The sequence below is a fragment of the Pygocentrus nattereri genome, chromosome 1 (assembly GCF_015220715.1).
Source record: "Pygocentrus nattereri isolate fPygNat1 chromosome 1, fPygNat1.pri, whole genome shotgun sequence".
Classification (NCBI taxonomy): Eukaryota; Metazoa; Chordata; class Actinopteri; order Characiformes; family Serrasalmidae; genus Pygocentrus; species Pygocentrus nattereri.
In genome coordinates this window covers 56778704-56797101 of record NC_051211.1, presented here as the reverse complement: position 1 = coordinate 56797101, position 18398 = coordinate 56778704, and the positions used below count along the sequence as shown (strand labels likewise).

The following is an 18398-nucleotide window of genomic DNA, read 5'->3' as shown; positions in this document are numbered from 1 at the left end:
AGTAAGATTCGGTGCCGTACAACACGCCGGACTGACCTTCCATCAAAACAGAGCTGGAAATGTAAAGGTCAGTGCTCTGGTCAGGACTGCGGCCAGTAATACTGTTGATACAGAAACCCTGTAATTACATTTAACCATGACCAGTTCATTGCTCTCATCATTAGATGACCAGTTTCTCTATTACTGGTAGGCAGGACGTCATGTGTCAACAGCAGACAACAATCGTGAAAAATCGCCCTCGTAATGAGCGTAGTGAACCTTAAAGAGCCCATAAGGTGCAAATCTGATGGTTTTTTAATACAATAGTTTAATAAATGTAATACTCATTACACAGTCCACCACACACTCCACCCATGTACAATAAGCTGAAAAAAAGGTGTTTTGAATGAATTATTTTGTGATGTCACAAAAAAAATTTGCATATCGTCGCTGTCCAATGAAAACCATGCATCTCCATTTTTGTTGATTTTTATTTTTCCACATCATTTCAACAAACCAGCTGTCCTTTACATTGTGTAAGAATTTCATGATGAATGGACCATTAGAAATGCCCTAAAATCACTTGAAACAAAACCTCTTTACATTGACTTGCACTGAAAAGTAAGAGAGTTTTTGCCCTCTCCTGTAAACTTGCTGTTTTTGAGATACTGGTTTTTCACTGGACAGCAATGATACATTGACTCGCCTATTCACCCTACAGTTTAGCCCACTCCTCATGTTTCAGTTACCAGTGTTTCAGCCTAGACTGCGTTATGAAAAAGGAAAGACACTGGGCAGCCAGTCAGATAAGAGCTCATTTACATAGAAAGGGATACAGAGAGGTTGTAAAATGGCAGTTAGCATTAATGATGACTTTTTTGGCGCATAACTGATGCACAAGTGTGATGAGTTGACCTCTGGTGGAAATAAAATGCAAGAAAGATGCAGAATACGGATCCTTTAAAGTTAAAGCGAAATCAGACATGTTTCTTGGCTTGGACGTACAGTTACTGGAAATAAAGAAAACTGAATTATGTGGAGGTTCACACACCTCATTCAGCAAAAGGGGTTCTCTTACGGTATCGCTCCACAGAACTCGCTTAGCTCCCTTTATTTCTGAGAGTGGAGGCAAATCGTCTGGACCCTCATGATATTTCATGATGAAGTGCATCATTTACCCCATCGTTACAGTTAACCTCAAGCAGAGCTGGGCAATATGGCATAAACATGACACTGCCACACTTCAAGAAGTGTTCATATGACACCATACGTCACAAGATTTACTGTTTCAGACAGAGGAAAAGGAACCAGTAGTGCTGCATTTAAAACATATCAAAAAACTCTGAACACAAGGATTTTACTCAATATTTTGGGACTAAATCCAGTTAAACTGACTAAGTTTGCTCTCTTTATAATGAACCTGCAGTTGCTGAGTGTCTGCAGGCACTGATGATATTACAGTATGTTCAGAAAAGCACGTTGCATCGTACTGTGGTACTTCATTTCCTTTTAGGGTACATTCAACTAAATATCTATTGACCATAATGCTCTTTAACTCTAAACCTGCTCTAATCCTAACCCCAACCCAAATCCTAACCCCAACCCTCATCCTGGTCCTAACCTCAACCCCAGCCCAAAACCTAACCCCAACCCTCACCCTGGTCCTAATTTCAACCCCAGCCCAAAACCTAACCCCAACCCTCACCCTGGTCCTAGCCTCAACCCAAATCCTAACCCCAACCCTCACCCTGGTCCTAATTTCAACCCCAGCCCAAAACCTAACCCCAACCCTCACCCTGGTCCTAGCCTCAACCCAAATCCTAACCCCAACCCTCACCCTAGTCCTAGCCTCAACCCCAGCCCAAAACCTAACCCCAACCCTCACCCTGGTCCTAGCCTCAACCCCAGCCCAAATCCTAACCCCAACCCTCACCCTGGTCCTAATCTCAACCCCAACCCAAATCCTAACCCCAACCCTCACCCTGGTCCTAATCTCAACCCCAACCCAAATCCTAACCCCAACCCAAATCCTAACCCCAACCCTCACCCTGGTCCTAACCCCAACCCCAGCCCAAAACCTAACCCCAACCCAAATCCTAACCCCAACCCTCACCCTGGTCCTAACCTCAACCCCAACCCACATCCTAACCCCAACCCAAATCCTAATCCCAACCCTCACCCTGGTCCTAGCCTCAACCCCAACCCAAAACCTAACCCCAACCCAAATCCTAACCCCAACCCTCACCCTGGTCCTAACCCCAACCCCAGCCCAAAACCTAACCCCAACCCAAATCCTAACCCCAACCCTCACCCTGGTCCTAACCTCAACCCCAACCCAAATCCTAACCCCAACCCAAATCCTAACCCCAACCCTCACCCTGGTCCTAATCTCAACCCCAACCCAAATCCTAACCCCAACCCTCACCCTGGTCCTAATCTCAACCCCAACCCAAATCCTAACCCCAACCCAAATCCTAACCCCAACCCTCACCCTGGTCCTAACCTCAACCCCAACCCACATCCTAACCCCAACCCAAATCCTAATCCCAACCCTCACCCTGGTCCTAGCCTCAACCCCAACCCAAAACCTAACCCCAACCCAAATCCTAACCCCAACCCTCACCCTGGTCCTAACCCCAACCCCAGCCCAAAACCTAACCCCAACCCAAATCCTAACCCCAACCCTCACCCTGGTCCTAACCTCAACCCCAACCCAAAACCTAACCCCAACCCAAATCCTAACCCCAACCCTCACCCTGGTCCTAACCTCAACCCCAACCCAAATCCTAACCCCAACCCAAATCCTAACCCCAACCCTCACCCTGGTCCTAGCCCAAACCTCGGTCCAAATCCTAACCCCAACTTTAACAAAATGTGTAAAAACTAACCAAGTTTAATTTAATTGTTTCATTTTCAAGAAAACTCAATAAAAACGCCCCGACTGGAAAGCAGATTTGGACACGGCACAAAAAATGAAAAGAGGAAGGCTGTCCGTGCCGGGCAACGGGATCTGGATGATCACCAGCATCGGAAGATATCGTCAATCAGCTTTGTGAAATCGGTTATTAAAATCTACACCCCTCAGATTTTCTTGGTCAAATTTTAATCAGTAAATCTTGTTGAATATGGAGCCGGTGTAATTTCAGACACGTGGTGAAGTCACATTCACGTCTCAAATGATGTCCGTTTTTTGGGACACTGTATTTTGTCATACTGTCCAGCCCTAAGATACACGCAGTTCCACCGCCAGAGCTCTACACCATAAACCGAAGAGTTCTCAGCAGAACTCCCAGTCGAGGCACCAGAGGATGGAGACAGTACCACAGCGCTATAGAATCTAAAGCCCCTGCCCCTTCGCTGACCTCACTCTCAAGAAAATGACAGTATGATTACGCTGAGGCGCATACCAGAGAGGAGGCCAAACCACTCTGACCGAGAACTATGTACGGGCAATGAGACAGACCAGACAGGGCGGTCATTTGTTTAACATAATCAACTGACTACAACTACCAATGTAGCTTAAGTGGTTTGTTTTATAAGCTGCTCTTATCAGGCCTCTCACTCTGAAATAACAGCTCCTAACTTCACAATCTCAGCTTTAACCCCAGATCAGAAAACAGCATCACACAAACATCCTAACCAGACTAAACCCCACAGCCGGACGACGTACACAAACCCTGTACTGAGTTAAAGTCGAGACCCCCAAGGTAAAATATTCCTCCAGTAAAAGTAGAAGTTCCTCCCTTTAGACCTCCACTGGAGTAAAAGTACTAAAGTATTTCCCTTCAAATGTACTTAAGTATAAAGTAAAAGTACTAAAAGAGGAATTCTGGCTCTGATGTCCTGTTATCATTTTTATAACCAGACTGGCTTCATGAACTCATTTCAGGTGAAAGTCCTCCAGCGTCTCTCTTGGTAAACCAGTCTTTTAATAGAAGGTCATTAATTAGTGACGCTGACGTCTATTAAAATGATCAGAAGCACAAAACACTGAAGGTAAACAGTTTCCATCAGGGAGAACCGAGTGGCTCTGAAATCACTTTTTACACACAAGCAAAGTTTCAGTTTCAGATTTATTTACAACTTAGTTCCAAGTTTAAGTTGAATAAAAACTGGCTTTAAACTCAGGATCACAGATGAGCTCCTTTACTATGTTGATCTGTAGGCGTCTGTTCATAAACATAAACCAGCCCAAACTCATTTACTATAAAATGAAATGGTGTTTGTAGAAATTCAGAAAAAAGCCGCGTCAGTCTCGACTGCATATGTGGACATATTTCTATATTGAGCTCTATTTACACAAAGTTAGGTTAGTTCATCATTTATGTTGAACAGACTCTCCCAAAGTTTTACGCTGCTGCGCTGACGTTGAACCGCGTGCTGCACTGGGTCGGTATGACCAACAGGTCAAAACCAGCTCTAAACAAAGTGACCGCTGGGCCCTGATTGGTGCTCTGGCTTTGCGCTTCTTTCGTTTTGACATGTGACGTTTTTATACACACAGAAACCAAAAGGAACCACAGATTTCTCAAAATGTAGGAGGAAAAAGTCGGATATTAGACTCTGAAATGTAGTGGAGTGAAAGGAAAAAGACGCCCAGAACGGAGAAACTTCAGTACAGATACACCAAAAATACTAAAGTACAGAAACTAATTACATTTACTCAGTTACTCAGTTACTCAGGTACTCAGGTACTCAGTTACACAGTTGCTTCATCCTCACTTTAGGATTAGCCCCAACAGTGTCCTAAATGCTTTTGTAATTTTCCTAGGCAGCCGTGTCAGTCAGCAGTGTAAGTGGCCTAACGATGCTACGTGTATTTATAAAGCAAACGGTGGTTTCACTTGTGCACTGGAGAAAAAGTAAATCTTAATATATCAAGTGAAAACATCTTAAATGTAGTCAATACAATAATAATATGCAATGAACATCTATGACTGTGTATTGCAGTGGTTATCATATTTCCCATGACCATATCATGATGGATCAGTGTTTACTGCAGAAACTCTTAATAAGTGGCTTTTTCTAATGAAATAAACGCCGATAATGCTAATTTCCATTAGCTGCTCTGTGTGATAACTGGTGTCGTTCAGCACCGAGCTAAGGGTGCTGCCCGTCCCGCTTCCCAGACTGGGGCTGATTCTCCGATGGCTCTGCGCTGACGTGCGTCTTAACGCCGCAGTGTAAACGCAGCATTCCAGAGTCTGTTAGCGTTTCCACCCGAGGTCTGCTCGTTCCTAAGGAAGGCTACTTGCAGGACTGTTCAGGCTAGACAACGGCAACATGTCATATGACGAGACCTCCAGGCGTTTTCTTCACATATAATGTCACGATATTGATTTTTTTGACATCTAATAAGTTGGGAAGGACAAATTAATGTGAAATATTATCAAATGTTGTGAATTCAATGATATTATATTCAGCCTTTCACACGCTGCACTTCCCTGAATCCAATTAATCCGGATTAATGATGCTGTCTTAGTAGCCAAGCAGCAACTCGCTAACTCGCTCACTCACTCACTCACTCACTCACTCACTCACTCACTCACTCACTCGCTCACTGTCTCACTCGCTCACTCACTCACTCACTGTCTCACTCACTCACTCACTCACTGTCTCACTCACTCACTCACTCACTGTCTCACTCACTCACTCGCTCACTCACTCACTCACTGTCTCACTCACTCACTCACTCACTGTCTCACTCACTGTCTCACTCACTCACTCACTCACTGTCTCACTCACTCACTCGCTCACTCACTCACTCGCTCACTCACTCACTCACTCACTCACTCACTGTCTCACTCACTCACTCGCTCACTCACTCACTCACTCACTCACTGTCTCACTCACTCACTCGCTCACTCACTCACTCACTCACTCACTGTCTCACTCACTCACTCACTCGCTCACTGTCTCACTCGCTCACTGTCTCACTCGCTCACTGTCTCACTCACTCACTCGCTCACTGTCTCATTCACTCACTCACTCACTCACTCACTCACTCGCTCACTCACTCACTCACTCACTCACTCACTCACTCACTCACTCACTCGCTCACTGTCTCACTCGCTCACTCACTCACTCACTGTCTCACTCACTCACTCACTCACTCACTCACTCACTCGCTCACTGTCTCACTCGCTCACTCACTCACTCACTGTCTCACTCACTCACTCACTCACTGTCTCACTCACTGTCTCACTCACTCACTCACTCACTGTCTCACTCACTCACTCGCTCACTCACTCACTCGCTCACTCACTCACTCACTCACTCACTCACTCACTCACTGTCTCACTCACTCACTCGCTCACTCACTCACTCACTCACTCACTGTCTCACTCACTCACTCACTCGCTCACTGTCTCACTCGCTCACTGTCTCACTCGCTCACTGTCTCACTCACTCACTCGCTCACTGTCTCATTCACTCACTCACTCACTGTCTCACTCACTCGCTCACTGTCTCACTCACTCACTCACTCACTCACTCACTGTCTCACTCACTCACTCACTCGCTCACTGTCTCACTCGCTCACTGTCTCACTCACTCACTCACTCACTGTCTCACTCACTCACTCGCTCACTGTCTCATTCACTCACTCACTCACTGTCTCACTCACTCACTCACTCACCCACTCACTGTCTCACTCACTCACTCGCTCACTCACTCACTCGCTCACTGTCTCACTCACTCACTCACTCACTGTCTCACTCACTCACTCGCTCGCTCACTCACTCACTCGCTCACTCACTGTCTCACTCGCTCACTGTCTCACTCACTCACTCACTCACTGTCTCACTCACTCACTGTCTCACTCACTCACTCGCTCACTCGCTCACTGTCTCACTCACTCACTCACTCACTCACTCACTCACTCACTGTCTCACTCACTCACTCGCTCACTCGCTCACTCACTGTCTCACTCACTCGCTCACTCACTCACTCGCTCACTGTCTCACTCACTCACTCACTCACTGTCTCACTCACTCACTCGCTCACTCACTCGCTCACTCGCTGTCTCACTCACTCGCTCACTCACTCACTCACTCACTGTCTCACTCACTCACTCACTCACTCGCTCACTCGCTGTCTCACTCACTCACTCGCTCACTCACTGTCTCACTAACTCACTCACTCGCTCACTCACTGTCTCACTCACTCAATCACTCACTGTCTCACTCACTCACTCACTCACTCGCTCACTCGCTCGCTCACTCACTGTCTCACTCGCTCACTCACTGTCTCACTAACTCACTCACTGTCTCACTCACTCACTCACTCACTCACTGTCTCACTCACTCACTCACTCACTCGCTCACTCACTCACTCACTCGCTCACTCACTGTCTCACTCACTGTCTCACTCACTGTCTCACTCACTGTCTCACTGTCTCACTCACTCACTCACTGTCTCACTCACTCACTCACTCACTCGCTCACTCACTCACTCACTCGCTCACTCACTGTCTCACTCACTGTCTCACTCACTGTCTCACTCGCTCACTCACTGTCTCACTCACTCACTCACAGTTTCACTCACTCACTCGCTCACTCACTCACTCTTAAGTTCCAGTGGTTTATGAGAAATGACACAGAACCGGGCCGTGCAGTGAGCCGAGCCTCTCACAGACGGAGACCACAGAACCACACGGGCCACAGAACCGGCACTAATGACACCTTAATGGTACTTTATATACGAGGTTCCTGCTCAATTAGTCTTCCAGCTTCCCCAAACACCTTTCCACTGGAGTTTTCCTGCACATAAAACATTATTAACCGTTTTCTCCACTGCGATTACACAACCAGACAGCACTTCCTCCACGTGGCCTCGCGAGAAAATCTGTAAAAGTTAAATAACTTTTTTTCATATGAATGAATTTCTTATGTAGCCCTGCACTGGAAAAAATGACATCTTAGCCATCTGTTGTTTTTCATGACATCACAAAAACATTCATTTCAACTGAGGCTTCTTTCCACATACGGACATAACACAACATACATTTCCCATCAAACTCTTATTTCAAACCAGAGTGATCTGGCCCTTTAAAACTGAGAGAATCAGGAGCTCTAGAACAACATGTGATCTGAGAAGGTCTGTTATGAAATAAACACCAGGTACCGAAGGGGAACTCCACCTGGTTTTCAAAATCTTTGCGCAGTTCAGACGTCTTTACAGTGGTGGTGATGGGAACCAGGCGTCACCATGACTACAACACAGATATAGACACTTTATTTACCATCCAGAACCTACACGAGTCTTCTGAGCTTATATGGAATGTCGATGATGGAAAACAGTGGAAAATCTGGAATAATGAGTTTTCTTTGGGGACTATTTTGCCGCACAGCGCCCTGCATGTCTCCCTCCACCATGAATGGAGTTGAAGTTCTCTAAACTCTCATAAAACAGCGTCTCAGTCATCAGGCAGTGAATTCAGAACCAGCTCATGTAGGAACTTTCTGTAGGAGCTTTTAGAGGGACGTCTGGTTCCCATCACCACCACTGTGAGCAGCTCTGACTCGGTCAGTTTATCTAGAACAGAGCGTTTCACAGTGAACTGCTCTGAATGACTCTGATTACACCTTAATCATTTGATTATGTAGAAATTTTGAAAAATTGGTCACGTTCATGTGCTGAAAAGAGATGTTCATTACATTTTAGGTCCATCAATTAGGCCCAAAGAGTGTCCAAGGAGACCACAACTCTGTCCACAGAGGCGGCCTCAAGAGAATGATGACGTATTGGCTATTGATTAGTGGCAAACGTAGCAGAACCAAGAGCTCCCCAGAGGCAACATGAGTAGACAGCATTACAGAGCAGGTGAGCTGCTACTGAGTTACTATCCACAACATTAAAGATGCAGAGAGTTTCTTGATCATAACGTCCCCATCAAAGAATCAGGGGCAAAAAATACAGTGTAAAAGTTTATTTCCTACCAAAATGGTCATCAAGTACATGTCGTTCATGTTCCAGAGCATTAAAATGACACAAGGGCCCCCAGCATAAAGTACAACATCAAATACATCAGAACTAGATCTGTCCACTTTAAAGGGCCCATACCATGGAAAACTGAATTGTCTACACTGTTCTGGGGCTGCTGTGAATTCCTTGTTTTTGTGATGTCACAAAAGGTAACACATTTAAATGAATCCGCTTAATCAGCCTTCAACAGTTTAGCGCCGTTCACCCAAAATGAAGTTATAAGGAGTGTTTCGGCCCAGATGGCTTTTTCAAAGGAGGCCATAAACAGCCTGTTTCATTCTAAGATATAAGGAGGGGTTAGAAAGCATCATGTAGAAATGACTTACGACTCAAAGTGGAAAATAAATTGCATGAAAAATGTAGGATATGGACCCTTTAACTCTTTACCTTAAACCAATGCAGTTTCCAAAGATCTCACTGACACCATGTTCCCCTCCAAAGAGGCTCTAATACTCACTCAAACATCTACCCAAACTCACCTCAGCTGCCTCACACATTCCTCTCCTATACACAGCCACAATAACTAACCAGGATTCTGAGGAGGTTGGATAGAAAATAATCCCACTTACACAAGGAAAGTGAAAAAGTACAGCAGCTTCCAAAACTGCAGTTCAAAATCTGATTAAAAGCTCCAGAGAACATGTGGCTCCTAACAACCACCTGGAAGAGCTGCTCGACCCCAAAACTGCCCCCATCAGATAAACAACGCTGAAAGCTTTGATCTCTGAGAGAGAGGAGAAGATCAAGCTGCTTCAGATCTGAAAACATCCACAGGTGTTTCTGTCCATCCTTCCACTGTGAGAAGACCACTCAGCGCTGTGGGTCTGAAAGGACGTGTAGCTGATCAAGAAGAACCTCACTGAGAAAAGGAGACGGACACATCAAACAAAGAAGCTGGACAGTGGACTGGCCATGCTGTGCGACCAGGATACCAGCATCAAAAACACAGCATGTCACTGCCGTTGGAAGAAAAGCTCGCATCTCCTAAATGGGAACTTTCCAGGAGAAGGAAAAAACATACTTTACTTTGAATGGAAGTCAATGGAACCAGAATTACTTCAAGGTCATTTTGGGTCATTTCTCTTAGTCCATTCATCACAATGAATTTCAAATTATGTCAGAAACTGGAAAACGACAGAAACGGAGCTGCGAGGTTTTCTTCCCACAGCAGCGAAATGCCGGTGTTTCTAGGACAGAGAGCTGACGATACACCAGGCAGGCGACCAGCAGGCTGACTGAAATGTTCCACTGAGAGGTTCAGCTCATGCGTGTGTTGTACATTAAGTCAATTAAAGCGGTTCTGGTCCTGATGGTTTTACCAGGAAGGTTCAGTCGAGGAATTCCAGGCTGGGAATATGTCCCAGACAGAGGAACGAGATTGGGTCATCTCTGGAGAGAGGACAATGTCACGCAACGTACGTCACGACTGCAACTTATTACAGCGTTTCAGAGTGAGTCACTCGCTCAGTCACCCCTACAAACACACAGACGTCTAGGACGGTTCTCTTCCTGAGCGGTTCCGCAGCGGAGCAGGAAAACCTTTTAGCGTTATGCCGTATACACAAACAAATTAAATCTTCATTCTGACCTTTGGAAGCAAAGGATGGTTAAAAATCTCCATCTCTGCTCCATCTTAACGACCCGAGGCTTACACTGCAAAAAGCTGCATGACGTCAAGTCAAATGATCCTAAATCCGGTCTACATATCTAATATTTCCCATTTTGAGATATTTGTGCTCTTATTATTATTATTTACCTTATTTCTAGACATTATTTCATTGTTAGTAGAATTATCCCAAAATGATCTGCCAGTATAGTGAGATCATTTTACTTAATTAAATTACTTAAAACAAGTAAATAAGAAAAAAGAAAAATAATAAGAAGTAATAAGAATAAGCGCTCAACCATCTTAAAATTTGAAATATTACATATCAACAAAATTTAAGATAATTTCAGTTGAGAAGATCCCATTTTGCAGAATCATGTATACACACACACACACACACACACACACACACACACACACACACATATATATATATATATAAAATGTTGCTACTACATTGCAAAAACTGATATATGTAATTAATACATGTAATTCCTCTCATTATGAGACTGTTCTAATAATATCAGCTGATTTCACTGATTTCCAGACGTTTTTACTTGTTTACATTATTTCTAGTGCTACTTTCACTACATACATTTCCTGTAAATGTAGGTGGGTTTTAAGATGAGATCGCTACTTAAGAATGTTTGGTAAATGAGGCCCAATACTATGTAGGGAGCACCTATTACACATACAAGCACAAGTTACAGAAACGGCCCTAATAATCTAATAAGAGTGTCGTAATGAGACAGTCAGCACAGCTTCAGCTGAAGACGTCGCACAGCGTATTATATAAAAGAGGAAATCTTGAAAGCGGCCTGTGTGTGCCATCTTTCCCTTCCTCCCTCGGTCTCTCTCTCTCTCTCTCTCTCTCTCTCTCTCTCTCTGTGTCTCTCTCTCTCTCTCTGTGTCTCTCTCTCTCTCTATCCCTCTGTGTCTCTCTCCCTGGGTCTCTCTCTCCCTCTCTCTCTCTCTCTCTCTCTGTCTCTCTCTCTCTCTCTCTCTCCCTCTGTGTCTCTCTCTCTCTCTCTCTCCCTCTCTCTCTCCCTCTGTGTCTCTCTCTTTGTCTCTTCCTCTCCATCCCCCCCCTCTCTCTCTCTCTCTCTCTCTCTCTCTCTCTCTCTCTCTGTCTCTCTCTCTCTCTCTCTCTCCCTCTGTGTCTCTCTCTCTCTCTCTCTCTCCCTCTCTCTCTCCCTCTGTGTCTCTCTCTTTGTCTCTTCCTCTCCATCCCCCCCCTCTCTCTCTCTCTCTGTCTCTCTCTCTCTCTCTCTCTCTCTCTCTCTCTCTCTCTCTCTCTCTCTCTCTCTCTCTCTCTCTCTCTCCCTCTGTGTCTCTCTCTCTCTCTCTCCCTCTCTCTCTCCCTCTGTGTCTCTCTCTTTGTCTCTTCCTCTCCATCCCCCCCCTCTCTCTCTCACTCTCGGTCTCTCTCACTCTCTCTGGCTCTCTCACTCTCTCTGGGTCCCTCACTCTCTCTGGCTCTCTGGCTCTCTCACTCTCTCTGGCTCCCTCACTCTCTCTGGCTCTCTCACTCTCTCTGGCTCCCTCACTCTCTCTGGCTCCCTCACTCTCTCTGGCTCCCTCACTCTCTCTGGCTCTCTCACTCTCTCTGGCTCCCTCACTCTCTCTGGCTCTCTCACTCTCTCTGGCTCCCTCACTCTCTCTGGCTCCCTCACTCTCTCTGGCTCTCTCACTCTCTCTGGCTCCCTCACTCTCCCTGGCTCTCTCACTCTCTCTGGCTCTCTCACTCTCTCTGGCTCCCTCACTCTCTCTGGCTCTCTCACTCTCTCTGGCTCCCTCACTCTCTCTGGCTCTCTCACTCTCTCTGGCTCCCTCACTCTCTCTGGCTCCCTCACTCTCTCTGGCTCTCTCACTCTCTCTGGCTCCCTCACTCTCTCTGGCTCTCTCACTCTCTCTGGCTCCCTCACTCTCTCTGGCTCTCTCACTCTCTCTGGCTCTCTCACTCTCTCTGGCTCCCTCACTCTCTCTGGCTCTCTCACTCTCTCTGGCTCTCTCACTCTCTCTGGCGCTCTCACTCTCTCTGGCTCCCTCACTCTCTCTGGCTCTCTCACTCTCTCTGGCTCCCTCACTCTCTCTGGCTCTCTCACTCTCTCTGGCTCCCTCACTCTCTCTGGCTCTCTCACTCTCTCTGGCTCCCTCACTCTCTCTGGCTCTCTCACTCTCTCTGGCTCTCTCACTCTCTCTGGCTCCCTCACTCTCTCTGGCTCTCTCACTCTCTCTGGCTCCCTCACTCTCTCTGGCTCTCTCACTCTCTCTGGCTCCCTCACTCTCTCTGGCTCTCTCACTCTCTCTGGCTCCCTCACTCTCTCTGGCTCCCTCACTCTCTCTGGCTCTCTCACTCTCTCTGGCTCCCTCACTCTCTCTGGCTCCCTCACTCTCTCTGGCTCTCTCACTCTCTCTGGCTCCCTCACTCTCTCTGGCTCTCTCACTCTCTCTGGCTCTCTCACTCTCTCTGGCTCCCTCACTCTCTCTGGCTCCCTCACTCTCTCTGGCTCTCTCACTCTCTCTGGCTCCCTCACTCTCTCTGGCTCTCTCACTCTCTCTGGCTCCCTCACTCTCTCTGGCTCCCTCACTCTCTCTGGCTCTCTCACTCTCTCTGGCTCCCTCACTCTCTCTGGCTCCCTCACTCTCTCTGGCTCTCTCACTCTCTCTGGCTCCCTCACTCTCTCTGGCTCTCTCACTCTCTCTGGCTCCCTCACTCTCTCTGGCTCTCTCACTCTCTCTGGCTCCCTCACTCTCTCTGGCTCTCTCACTCTCTCTGGCTCCCTCACTCTCTCTGGCTCTCTCACTCTCTCTGGCTCCCTCACTCTCTCTGGCTCCCTCACTCTCTCTGGCTCTCTCACTCTCTCTGGCTCTCTCACTCTCTCTGGCTCCCTCACTCTCTCTGGCTCCCTCACTCTCTCTGTGTTTTAGCTGGAGATCAGTCTAGTCTGCCTCTCTCTGCCCTCTTAATTTATGCCTGTGTGTGTAACATCTAAATATGAGCACTCGTTAATAATTCACACCACTGTGAATAATGTATGCCCGACATCCGACCATCTCCCCTCTCTCCCTCTCTCCCTCTCTCTCTCCCCTAACCCCAGCCTCTCTGCCGCGACCACCGCCTCCCTCTTCTCTCCTCATCCCTGACTGTCTCTCCTCGCCTCGCTTCCTCGAAGCTGAGTTCACACAGGGGCAAATAAAAATAAAGGTTAACAGTCTGTTGGTCTTTCAGAGCTGTTGACCGACTGGACTGAGTAATAACACACCACCAATATCAGCACAGCCTTTCCAATGTATCAAACAATAATAATCATTAAAAACAATCATTTTTATGCAGGACTGTGCAAAAGTCTCAACAGGCCAACATTCTACATGGTGTGTGTTTTATTCACGGTCCACTTATGAGGTTTGTTTGTTTTTATGTGCCAAAAATCTTTTTTTATCCCTCAGAATTAAACCGGCTGTTACTGTGCCTTTAAGACTGATGTGTAAATAAGCTCTGCTCAGATTGGCTTATAAGCAGTCCTTATATATAACACCCCTAACTTCAGCATGAGTGGGCGGGGCTAAAATGCTGCATACACACCGGTCAGGCGTAACATTCTGACCACCTACTTGTTTCTCCGCTCACTGTCCACTTTATCAGCTCCACTTACTGTATAGCTGCTCTCTGTAGTTCTACAGTTACAGACTGTAGTCCATCTGTTTCTCTGATACTCTGTTACCCTGTTCTTCAGTGGTCAGGACCCCCATGGACCCTCACAGAGCAGGTACTGTTTGGGTGGTGGGTCATTCTCAGCACTGCAGTGACACTGACGTGGTGGTGGCGTGTTAGTGTGTTGCACTGGTGCGAGTGGATCAGACACAGCAGTGCTGCTGGAGTATTTCAACACAGTGTCCACTCTATTAGATCTTCTAGTCCTTCATCAGTGGTCACAGGACGCTGCCCACAGGACGCTGCTGGCTGGATCTTTTTGGTTGGTGGACTATTCTCAGTCCAGCAGCGACGCTGAGGTGTTTAAAAACCCCATGTCTGTATCTCTGACAGTGACTGATGATTTATTTAATCGTGGCAGCCCCACTTTTCAGAACTCAAGCATCTCCCACTGAACAGCGCGGCGGTACCTCGGTCGAGCCGCGGCAGCCGGCGAGCTAAAGTAATCTCCTCCGCCGCGCTAAGGAGGGCTAAAACGAGCAGGTGTGGAAAATAAGGGTGAGGGTGTAATTGGGTTCACGTGTCCCATCCCATCGTGGGTGAGCAGGCCTGCTATAGTCCTACTGTCCTCAACCAAGATTAGACTCCTACTCAGGAGACCACAGCCCCGTCCCTCTGCTCGCTCACGCTCTCTCTCTCTGCTCTCCTGTTACCTCTTTCTTTCTCATCTGCCATCCACCTTTCTTAGCCATTATGAAATAATTAACTGCTATAAGTGAAATTAATTACGTTAATTAGATCAGCAGAGCTATTTTGAGGAGTGAGTGTCCAGAAGGAGGAACGGTAGGGAAGATGTGTGACCGTGATGACCCCAGCACCCTCCCCCCAAACACACACACACACACACACACACACGTCTCTCTTCCATTTCTCATAAAAACACTTTAACATTTAATGCATGTTAAATTCTTGAAAATGAAAAACTGTCCCATCTGGACTTTTTTCCTCTGTGGTGTTTAGGAAGATAGAGCTAAGCAAGCTCTCTCATTGGTCACACCTTCAGGAGCTGGACTGACACTTTAGTTGGTGCCAGTTTAGTTAGTGTCAACATCACTCAAAGAAAATAAGAAACCAAATATAAACAGGATCCAGAAACGCTGCCACCTTCTCTGGGCCTGAGCTCATTTAAAATGGACTGAGGGCAGGTGGAAAAGTGTCCGGCGGTCCGACGAATCAACATCTGAAATTCTTTAGGAAATCATGGACGCTGTGTCCTCCAGGCTGAAGACCACTCAGCTTGTTATCAGTGCTCAGTTCTAAAGCCAGTGTTCATGATGGTTTAGGGGGGCATTAGTGCTCATGGCCTGGGTGACCTGCTCATCTGTGAAGGCTCCATTAAAGCTGAATGATATAAACATGTTTTATCAACATCTGCTGCCGTCCAGACGACGTCTTTTTCAGGGAAAGCCTTGATTATTTCAGCAAGACGATGTCAAACCACATTCTGCAGGTATTACAGCAGCACTGCTCCGTATTAAAAGAGTCCGGGTGCTAAACTGACCTGCCTGCAGAGACACTTCTGCACATTTTAATACGCAACTACTGTTTGTGCTTAATGGTTTTATATTTTTCCCCAATATGTTAATCAGAAACAGAAATCAGAGTTTAAGTGTGTTAACTTGCTCTCACGTATACAGTCAACACTGGGAGTTCATGACCTTTGCATATGACTGTATATTAAGCTTGCTCAAGATTTAAGTGCCATAATGAGCTTCGCCAGTTGTTTCTAATGCGTTAAAAGGTTTTATTTAGAGGAATATTTACTGTGAAAAACACAAGCAAACTGCAGGTTGGTCCGCACCTGCCTTCCTGCAGACTTCAGCGTGATGATAAACTCAATCAGTCAGCTTAACATCGGCTTCAGTTAAACCCTCCGCATCATATGAAACGCACTGTTCTGTACAGTAATGAATAAACGGCTCACATGAGGCTGGAATCGGTCATCTCTAAGACTCCAGACTGCACTGATGAACCTGAACTGAGGAAAAACTACCATCTAAAACGCAAACTGCACATTCAGACAGGTGATTTATAAAGGAGAGAAATAAGAGTTCATTCATAGAAAACCACAGAATCCCAGAATGCTGGGAAGAGTTTTGGGTAAAAGACTCTTCAAATGAACTGATCTTAAGCACATTCGCCTCAGTAACTCAGGATTATAGAAGAAACCGTACATGTGACTAATTTGTATGAGTGATTTTAACAAATTAGCAGGCAAGGGAATGCGGTTAGTGCAGGTACGGTGGTTTACAGTGCAGCGCAATGCTGCGCACTAGTTTATCACTCGACACTGAGCCTAAAGTAAGTCACACGTACTGCTGATGTGGTAATATCAGTAATATCAGTAATATCAGTAGGTTTAGCGCTGCAGGGCCGCAATTTACATGTTCGCACAAAGGAAATAATTAGAGAAAGAGAAAATTAGAGAAAGTAATCAATACATCCTGATGGAGATTAGGAGCAGAAACAGCAAGCACTGCTTATTAAAGCTTTCTTTAGGGCCAAAGTTTGACTAAATAAAAAATAAGGATATTAAATAACATAAAGTGCAACATAAGCCTCACAGAGTGGAGTCCAAATTCCTGAGAACACAATTAAAATCTGCTTTTAAACTTGAAATAAAGCTTCAGAGTTCTGAAAAATACAGAAAGAAAGTTATGGCAGTTAATGAGGACACATTCTGGACTGTTTCAAGCTCATCTTAACGTCGTCGCACAAACAGGTCAGATCTTCGCCTGACCACGTCCAGCGAAGCTCGGCCTTTCAGGTGGACTCGACCCGCTGATCCGAAGCTTTTTCACAAGCTCGTGGAGTCAAGCTCAAGTGCATTAAAGTAAAAGGGGACACACCACCAAATGCTAAAATATTTGAAATGTATAGTTTCACATATTCTACTTCTCTGCAGAGGAAACCGAAGCGCTTTCACTCCTTAAAAGCAGTCAAAACATCTGATTATTGAATCTAGTGAAGGTGTCGAATTCCACTGGCAGAACGTCGCAGCTGTTTTAAGCATCATTTCTTTTTTTTCAGTATTTCTCAAAACAGGTATGAAGCTCTGCCACTTCCACAAATTAAAATTATTTAAAAATAGCAGAAATGCGCAGAAACAGGTGGGATAATCTTGGAATATCCTCACAACAGACGCATGATGAGAGATATCAGATGTATCAACTACATTTAAGATGTTTGATCCTATTTGCAGGGCAGCCTCAGACGTCTGGACCCCGCCGTGTCATTTATACATAACAGAGGAAATGTAAACGCAGGACAAGACGAGAGGAGGAAATAAAGGTGTGTTAATGTCAGATCATGAGTCTCCTCCTCACGCCGTACTGCGTCTGGGAGAGCGTCTCTCTCTCGCTCGCCCGCTCTGCCTGCGTGACGAGAGGCGGCTAATTACTGATGAGCTTTAACGAGCGCTACAGCAGAGCCAGGCTTTGTTTGTTAGGCATGTTTCAGCAGCGCAGCGCTGACAGACACACAGACGGGGCTGTTTCCACTCACTTATATTATTCATCTCTCTCTCTTCCATCTGTCAGGATGTGCTCTACCCCCCCTTCCAACAGCACATTCAGTGAGGAGAAAGGAGAGAGAGAGAGAGAGAGAGACAGAGAGAGAGAGAGAGAGATAATAATAATCCGTCAATAATAGTGAATAATAAAATGTGGAGTAAAATTGGCAATAACACAACAGATCTCTTCACTCAAGGGTGTGGTGTCAGGCAGGGCTGCAGCTTGTCCCCTACTCTATTTAACATATACATTAATGATCTAGCGGTGTTACTGGAGCAATCTGCAACACCTGGCCGGACACTAAACCACTCGGACGTTAAAATTTCCCCTCTACACAGACGACCTTGTGCTGCTGTCACCCACTGAAAAGGGGCTACAGCAGCACCTGGACTTGCTAGAGCAGTACTGTCAGAACTGGCCCTGACAGCAAACCCAAACAAATCTAAAGTCATGATCTTCCAAAAGAAAGCCGGATCCCAGGAAAGCAGATATATGTTCAATCTAGGAGACACCGGCCTGGATCAAACGCTTTCCTATGATTACCTGGGACTAAAGATCAGCGCCTCAGGAGGCTTCGGTCTGGCAGTGAATGCACTAAAGA

The 18398-nt window shown here is 46.1% G+C and overlaps 1 protein-coding gene across 20 annotated transcripts in view; it reads right to left on the bottom strand.

Moving 5' to 3' along the window:
• cacna1c (calcium channel, voltage-dependent, L type, alpha 1C subunit) overlaps positions 1-18398 on the bottom strand; it is a 367076-nt gene that overhangs the window by 283326 nt on the left and 65352 nt on the right. The gene's annotated exons all lie outside the window — the stretch shown is intronic.